A 9,940-nucleotide genomic window follows, 5' to 3' on the forward strand; every position below is an offset into this window, starting at 1 on the left:
TGACAAGACACTCATATTGTGTATAGATCTATTAATTCAGGGCTAACTTCTGTCGTGCTGAATGCTGAACTCTGGCATGAATAAATCATGCAAATTACTGCCTCATTGTTTACTGTTTTTGGCTTTATTTCAACTGTTGTTGTTGTGTTCATTGCTTCCTATGTGTCATATCATCCCTTACAAGGATAAAGCACCCAAAAAACTAAATTCTGAATATATTTGGCTGTTTGTTAATTTATATATATATATATATAGATATATATATATATATAATATACCTGACCTGATTATATTTTTATATTTTAGTGTTACATTTGATTTGATTTTTATTTTTTTTACTGTATTGTTGAATCATCCTACTTTCATTTCAGATGCATTTTCTGAGAGCAGCACTGATGGCTTAAAACAGATGTGCTGTATGTTTAAGCAGAGAATACTATTATCTAAACCGTTGTGATCGAGAGCAGGGGTGGCAGGAGACACCCCCAAGGTACAATTGCTCTCCTCAGCTATTTCATCGACTCGGGCCACAGACTTTATTCTACTCTCTTAGTAATTTTCACAGTGGTATATAGCTGAATGACTATTCACCTCCCATACCATTAATTTTATCGGCTTTCTCATGATCCTTGTGAAATTCAACTGCCGTGTTATATCTTTCCCTCCGATAGTCCCATGGTCTATATAAGACGTGTAATTTTGAACATTAACATCAGTATACATTTGAGACATGGCCACAGATGGTCTATGGTCTATATGTAAGCCATAAGGTAAAAGACTGCAGAACTGCAAAAAAAAAAAAAAAAAAAACAATCCTGCCCCAAACTCACATCATTGGTTAAGTGACACACAAACAAACAAACAGAGCAATGTTTTGAAACACTTCAGAGATTGTTTACATATTTTAGATATAGAGGAATCAACGTACTAATGGATTATTCATATTTGTCTCTGCATATCAACCCAGCACTGGGTAAAGTGTTTTAACACTGAAAAATAGATATGCTTCACATTTATAGTGAGTACAGAAATATTCATTAAAAAAACCTAAGATGAACAGATGACCAATCAGCATTCACAACCGCAACTCAAGATGTAGCATTTAATAAATCCATCACCAAACGTTAAGTCTATAAAAGCATTATCAAACATCCCCGCTGTATTTCATCACTCTTGGCTGTTATCTCAGAGGGTATTTATGTCTCTTGGCTGTCATCCTTTGGTTTTAGCACAATCATCCAATCAGCATAAGCTGCACAGAGGAAATCGGCCCTGAGCAAATACTCCAGTTAGCCCTGTATCCATGCCAGACAGCAACATGACAGACCTGCGCCATAAGAATAAACTCTTGTCAGTCACTCAAAATTCAGCACAATCTAATAAACTCTGTGGCAGGCCTGTTAAAAGAGCACAGAGAGCTGCAACAACCCGCTGATTCAATGATCCGCCCTCAATAATCTCCATTTGGTTAAAAACAAGGAGGAAGCATCAAGAAAGAGGAAGTGTAAGATTCAGCAAGATTGATTGATTGATTGATTGATTGCTTTTTAGTTAATACTTTTATTCAGCAAGGATGCATTATATATTTTTTTAAATGACAGTAAAGACATGTATAGTGTTACAAAAGATTCAGCTTTGACAGAGGAATAAATTGCATTTCAAATTATATTAAAATAGAAAACATTTATTTGATTAATTTATTTGATTAATTTCACAATATTGCTTTTTACTGTATTTCTGATATGTGTGTGTGTGTGTGTGTGTGTGTGTGAACATATGAGACTTTCAAAAAATATTGCTCAAAGCTATGAAAATAAAATAAAATAATAAATGTTCCATACATTAAAAAGTAGCACTTTTGTAATTTTACTCAACTAAACTGTATAATAAATACTTATACTTTCACAGAAGTATTTCATTAGAGTTTCTGGACTTTGCTCAAGTACATGAGTTGTGTAGACTACATCATCCACCACTTATTTTTAAAGATAATAACAATAATTATTTTGATATACGGTCCATAACTAATCTTTTAGAACATCTTATAATCAGATCACAATCAGATTTTAAAACACTTAGAAATTAAACATTTGATTAATGTAGTTGCTGCTGCCTGTGCAAGGACAGATTAGATACTGAGCCAATGGGGCCAGTGCCTCGGGACCTCTGACTGCCGAGAGGTCCGCTGTGCCCCAACACTTGGAAACAAGCCACAGCAGATGGAAAATTGATACAGATAGACGAACAGCACTTGAATGGATGCCAGTGACTGTTGGCACAATGTAAAATAAATGGAGAATTGAAAAATGGTTGTTCTGGGCCCCACCTCAGTGCCCTCGGAACAACTTATTGCAGCTTTGATGTAATATACTAGTTGTATGACACTGCTGTCTCTTTCGCAATATATCGCAAGTAATTTTTATATTCATTCATGTGACTTTTTTATCATATTTGTGATTTAATTTCTTATTTTTTGGACATTAAAACTCACCCTGGGGCTGACATGATCATAATCTGTTTTTGTATCCATTCCTGACTTTTTTCCATGTAAAAAATGTCATTGATAGTCACGAATGGAAAAGTGAATTAACTATTAATACATCTGTTCAATAAGACGTTTCTGGAATAATTGTATCATGAACAGAAGGTTTTTTGCTTCCCTGAGGCAAAAGTGAGTGAAACAGTTGGAAGTCCCCCGACACGTGGCAGCACCATTACCTTCATGACAAGCTTCCAGGTCGCAGACCCTTCTCTGTTTCCCATCATGACTCACACTGATCAATCTTCACACGACTTCAATCTGCTTTTGCTGTGACTCAGAAACCACCAGGGACCAAGTGTGTGTACTGCAACTAAAGTGCTCAGCTAATGCCAAACTGTGCCTTCCTTCATTACAGTTAAAAGGACAGGCAGCAAAAGGCTGGCCTCAGAGCCACACACAGAACTGAGCTGAAAAAATAAAAAATAAACAGGGCTCTGTGGGTAATTCCTAATAGCTCCCCAGTGAATTGAAATGCAGCAGAGAGCTTGACTACTCGACTGATTTACATTCAGCCCATAGCTGGCATTCATCTATGTCTCGTTCTTCAAGTACAATATCAAAATGCAGCGCTGCAAGTCATCAACAATAGCATAAAGAAATAGCTTTTTACACTCTAATGTGGTCTGAACAAATGGGAAACTAAGACAGGTGGCGTCTTATTTGATGCTGATAACACCCAAGGTTAGGGTGCTTTAAAATGTGGTTTAAAACAAACAGCGTCATCCAGTAAAATAAACAATTTCCCAGACTTTTCATGTGGGAGTGTTTAGACTGGAATTTGCATTTGGAATATGCTGCCTTTTTACACAAACTTTTCATCATAATGAACAGGAGGTAACTCTCGATATTGCGAATGAACAAACAAGCACATAAGTAAGTGCTCGACTGAGTAGTTAGCATCACAACCGTGCTTGGTTAGTTTAATGGCTAACAAAACCAGTTTACTGTACACGTAATAGTTTACCAACCCACTGATTCAATGATCTGCTCTCAGCGAGTCTCCATTTAACAATTCTCTGAACTGGTCAAGAACAGTCAAGAAAGAGGAAGCATAAGATTCAGCAATACATATTTTTAAAAAGAAATTAATATTTTTATTAAGCAAGGAAGCATTATGTTCATCAGAAGTGACAGTAAAGACATTTCTAATGTTACAACATATTTATAATTGTAGAAAATGCTGTTCTCTTAAACTTTCTATTCTTTAAAGAATCATGAAAACAAAAAGTATCATGATTTTCACAAAAAATATTAAGCAGAACTGTTCACACTGACTACTTGCTGAATGGACAAACGATTACACAAATACGTGTTTGAATGAGTAGGATAGCGTCACAACGGAGCTTGATTATCTGATTGGCTAACAGAAACAGTTTACACTTAACAGTTTAAGTTGTTAATTGAAAATTAATGTATCAAACTAGGTTAAGTAAAATAAAAATGTCAAACTCCAAACGCCAGGAATATTTACACTTAAATCAAGTAATGGGCTTTGAATCAGGGAAACGAGAATTGTTGAACCAACGTGGTTAGAACAACAGATGTGTGTAACAAAGCAAGTACAATTTCAGGAAACAGTCGTGACTAGCCAGTTAAAATGATGCATCTTACAATGGTAGTTAAACAGGGAGTTATGTTGTTGTACGGGAAAAGCATCCCTGAATGGCTGTGTGCTGCGATGCGACAGCCTAAATTGGACACAGTGTAAAATGAGAAACGTTAAACTGTCCCAGCTGTGCAGGAGATTTGTTGCCTTGGTTTGTTTCCTGGTGAAAATGGATTGGCCGAGAGATGTTTCAAGAGTACTGCTATGTAGTAAAAGAGCACTGAGACCCTTTACTGTTTGTACCACTCTGGGGTGGTGTTTCTCATACAACGACATAACTCGCTGCTTATCAACCAAAGTATGAATCATCATTGCAGAAATCACCTAGATATTCATGACTTTTTCCCAAAACCATAATAACTTTGGTCACACATCTGCCGTTCGATTCAAACCATGTTGGTTCAACAATATATAACTGTTGTTATTGATGCCACACAGGTGGTGTAGTAGTAATTTCTGCTAATTAAACGGTTTCAAAAACTGCATTTCTAAATGCCAGAGCATATAAATGGCCCATTGTGCAATTTTGCCTTGAGCAAGGGGCTGATTTTTAAAAGCTGCAGCAGTTATGATTTTCTTTAACTCCAGGATCACTCGGAGCAGGGTTTAGGTACATTATTCGCCATGACACTCAAAGCCTCGCTGGCATTCATTTCAAAAGCACTCGAGTGATAACACATCAACACGTTCCAAACAGTCAAAAATAGGACACATATGTCACCCATATTACACAGCTTGCAGCCCAGCAAAAACCTGGTCAGCCTAAACAATAAAAATCCACAGACTAAAAACATCATCTCCCTACGTCACTCCCCAATTACCATCTGAACAAAAGCAGTCTGTTGTGATGTCCAGAGAGCACAAAGTTGAAGCAGACGTCCGGTGATTAAATTATTTAGGCTTTCATTCTCGTCCCTTGTTCACCCAGTATACTAATTGTAGTCGAGCGGCACACACTGTAATCATTTATCTCCAGGGCATTGCATCTGAGGTTGATAGACCTGATACTGAATAACTTTCCATGTCATGTTTGCATGTTTTCCATTCTTAGGGTGTTGGCCCCATTATCAGTGCAGCATCATCTTGGGTTCCAAGTGAGCGGTGTCTGGCACGCTGAAGTGAATGCACCCCACGTGACACTCAGGACGAGGTAGGATGACATGCTATGATATCGCCGGCTTTTATTACCTCTTCTAAAGGAGGTAGATTTCAGTTTGATCCATTGGGGCTTGCGAGCTTTTGTCCGGAGGATATTTAAGGAATAAAAGTGTGTATAGACTGCAGCAAATTGGGAAGGAAGTGATACTCTAGATTTTTTTTGGAGTGGGGTTTTAATTAGATTGAAAGACAGGGGCTCTGGCCAGCAGCAGGTGCTTTTCATTTGTGGATATTTAAACCCCCTTTCAGTCAATCAATCAATGACAGTGTGGCTGAACAAACAACAAAATAGGACCTGGTAATTCAGTGCAGCCCCCACTACTGCACTTGGAAAATCAATTATATCAACTTGATATATTGTGGACACACTGTTTACAGAAGTTCTCCTAGATAAATTTGAAACATCTTGTTGTCATATGTTTAATGCTAAGTATGTCAAGTAAATATTATTTTAAAACATTAAATTAAATTACATTACATTAAAGCATGATAATTAGAGAAAGGAAAATAACTGAAGATCTGGAATATTTCTTAATGTAAAGGCACTTGAAATAAATAAATAAATGGTGTTTTAAAATATTAACCATTGAGTAGAGAAAGAAAGAAAAACATAAATACAATATAAAATAAATAAATAATAAACAAACAAGCATTGATAATACAGTATTATGAAAGTAAATAAAAATACATATACAAATCACATTTTAAAAGTGATACTATTTATGATAAAAAAATAAAAAATTAAAGAAATTAGGAAAAGAAAGGCTGTTTAATTGGCTGTTTTATTATTAGTATTATTATTATTATTATTATTGGATTTAGTGCAGCAGTCAAAACATGACAAAACAAATTGAAATGAGTTCACCTAATAAAATGATACTAATTCGGTTTATGATCATCTATAATTGAGAATTTCATATTTCATCCAACGTATTAATAATGCGCTAGAAATAACCCATAGGCCTCAAGTGGAAAAGCAAATGCTGTAAAACTATTTATATTCTATACAGACTTTTTAAAAATGTCTATTTTTCAGTAATCTTTCAGTGCATCTTCTTCTGTGGTTTCCAGCATGTGTGGCTACATTTACTGTATGTCAAAATGTTAACAGTGTCTTGAGTAGAGCTCCTGGTCTCAGCTGGCTATAATATGCACTACTGAAGAAGAGCATCTGCTGGCTGATTCCACTCATCCAAACCTATTTCAAACTCCAGTCAAGATTCACTCACAGTTTGCTCTCCAAATCCTCCTTACTGCAGTTGGACATGCAAAACTGAAGATGCTTCATTTGCTATTACAGGCTCCTTTAGTCTCAAATCACCATGATAGGAAAGTAATTACACCAAGCCTCACAGAGTGTATGTGCAGAATAAGAAATGCATCAGGTAGAAATTTATATCTAGAAACTTAAACATTTGCAAATCAATGGGATAGTTCAGCCAAAAAATGGAATTATGTTATGTGTGACCTATATGATTGATTGATTGATTCTGTGGGAAAAAAAATAAAAGAACAGCATACGGATTTCAACATAAGGGTGAATAATGTTTTCAGGATCTGTGTGACATCACCACAATTGAACAGAATCTTCCCGGTTTTAATGTGAACGTTCCATTCATTATCAAACGTCTACAACACTACAGCAGAGACAAAGGGAAGTTGTTATCAATAAACACTTGAAATGAATCCCATTAAAGCCTACTGGAGTGTCTCATCTAATATACATTCCCTTTGATCAAAGAGCCACGAAGGAGAGAGCCTCCAAGTTTTTCTTTCATTATTAGAGGCTTATGGAAATTTGCAAGGATATTGAAGGGGAAAAACGATTATGGCTTTGCAGCTTATCCTTCATGACCGAAGAGCACTAAGACTATTCCAGTTTGTTCATTTACAAACAAAGTTTTCTGTGGTGGTTGTCACATGATTGATTCAGTTGCAATGGGAAATAAAAAAAAAGTAATCCCCGCACACACTGATGTACTTACACTAATGTAATATGCTGCAGTTTAATACAAAAAACATACACCATCCGAGCAAACCAAAAATGTTCTGGTAAACATTTACTCAAAGACATCAGATATGATATTAATGTTATTAAGAGCTTATTGACATATGCAGAAAATACAAGTTGTGTTTGAAGAACATTATTTCAGTCATAATGTGCGTTCAAATTTGAAATTATACACCATTAGCTAGTTCACTGAGGGCTTGAGTGAGGATTCATGAGTCTGGAGTGAAATAAGTGAAAAGTGTCGTACTGCTGATGTTGTGTATTGAAGTGATATAGACTGTCTGATAAGTTAAGTGAAGGTACAAATAACTTCCCAACAAAAGGTAATGATTTTGGTATGAAAGTTAATGGTGGAAAAAGTCTGTCCAAACAGCCTTAAAGGCAATATATTTGTATTCTCTTTCTGAGGGGAAGGAAAAAACAAAAAAAACACACAAAAAAAACCTATATATTAAATAACACCAAATTAATATAATATAAAGCTACTCACGTCTTCCTGGATCATAACTGTGGTTTTAAATGATGAATGTATAGAAACAAAAATTTTATAAAAGCAGAATGTACCCAGGTGTTTATTGTATTTATTAAATATCTGAATATGAGAAATTGGTAATATTATATTAATATTATATTTCTCAATATTGAGAAATTCTTTTCTATTTTAATTTAGCATTACATGTCATGTTTTAAAGTTCAGTGATTCAGTGTCTTTAGTAGCCCTTGAGAAACACTCTTTGCGGTTCTGAAAGTGTATTTCCTCATTTATTTCCTCAGGCAGTCTTTAAAAGTGTGCCTGTCCTCTTGAAAATCACTAATAAAGAGCATTCTCCAGATCCATATGGAAAGTGTATGTGAACTTATGAATACAATATGCCATCTATACGCCATACATATGCCATCATTCATTTCCACAAAATCAGCTCTTATTAAAAGTATACTCGAATATTTCCGGGGGCCAATCTTTCTAGAAAGAAGAACCACGGTATACGAGGACAATGTGCAGTGAGTAAATAAATAAATCCACTATAAGTACAAGTACCAATTTTCAATAACTTGATTTTAATGTACTTATGTATTAAAAGAAGTAAAAAAAGAAAGAAAAAAAAGTGATCAGTGAACCATGTTTATTTATTTTGCAGTTTTTTATACTTCATCCTACAATGGAAACCAATTCAATAGGTATGTTCAAAAGAATCAGCTCCTTCACAATTCAGACATTGTTATCACGTCTCAGAGCAAGTGTCCAGTTCTTCAGTTCAAAATAATAAGGAACAGTATGTTTTTGTTTTTAAGAAGAAATTTGTATTAAATTATAAAACAGAATACGGGAAAACATAAGACAGCCAATACAGAACTAATGAAAAAAGTCAAACATTTCATTAGACAGTAATAGTGTTACCATTTTAATTTTAAAGTTGTATAACTTTGATTGATTAAACATCCTTTTTTTATTAATAACCTTTAATTAAACCATTAAAATTAAATCCAGAAAAAAATTTAAATGAAAATAAAGTAGAAAACACAGAATTCAAGATCTATCAATTATGTCAATGCTAAAGACTTTGACACTATTGCTAGTGTCAGCACAGTATTTCTTGGGTTTGATGCTTTTAAGTTGTTGTATAATTCCACCCCAAAATATTACAAATACAAATGTGTTCGTCTCTCCTATGAAGATTAATAATATATGCTAGACAATGCCACATGGTTCAAAGCGTTTCTTTGATTTGCTGAGCCCTGTGCACTCAGGAAAGTACAGCAGCTGCACTATAAGGAGATTGAAAAATACATCAAGGTAACATTACTTCTCCCATAAGCCCTCAGTTGTCAGTTAGAGCTGAGACTTTACAGGTCCGTCAGGCTTTCTTCATTCTGTATGGTTTGATCAACACGGTGACAGTCCCCGATGGCCACTCTCAATCACAGCCACAGATGAACGCCTCTCATCCAATGGCCCACTCTCTGCTGGACCCCACACCTCTCTGACAGACATTCGATGTGTGTTATTGCACACACACACACACACTGTAGCACACACTGTATCACACACACATACACGCATTGTGTGTTATAGCGAGATAATGGCATGGCTCTATAAACTACTGAGCTGCCTATGGAGGCAATATTTGAAGACATCATAAGCACGCTTCTGACACAACTGCGGTATATAGTCTGCAGCATGATTACACTGTAAAAGAAAAAAATTACACTGTATCCATTTTATGAGAGTCATAGTCACTATAATTTGTAATTACTTAGAATCCATATAACAGCAATATCACCCCAAGTAGCCAAACACAGTTACACTGTCTGAACAATTTTATGTTGTGTTAAGGGTTCTCCCAGCATGAACACATAATGCAGTTATTGTTTAAGGATTATTGTCTTCTTGGCTGATTTTATTTTCTACGATTGCTGATTTTGTCATCATTATTAGTTATTTTTGTGGTGTCAAGTGGTTAGATCTCATCCTCATGTTGCTCCAAACCCAGTTCTCTTCAAACCCAGATCATCTTTGAAACATAAATTAATTTAATATTAATTATAATTTTTCGAAAATTATGTCCCTTCCCTGAAGTCTATTTGTCTAAAATGTGTGTGCATCAGGCAAGTATGGTTGAGT

Source organism: Sinocyclocheilus grahami, unplaced genomic scaffold, assembly GCF_001515645.1.
Source record: "Sinocyclocheilus grahami isolate Dianchi unplaced genomic scaffold, SAMN03320097.WGS_v1.1 scaffold147.1, whole genome shotgun sequence".
Lineage (NCBI taxonomy): Eukaryota > Metazoa > Chordata > Actinopteri > Cypriniformes > Cyprinidae > Sinocyclocheilus > Sinocyclocheilus grahami.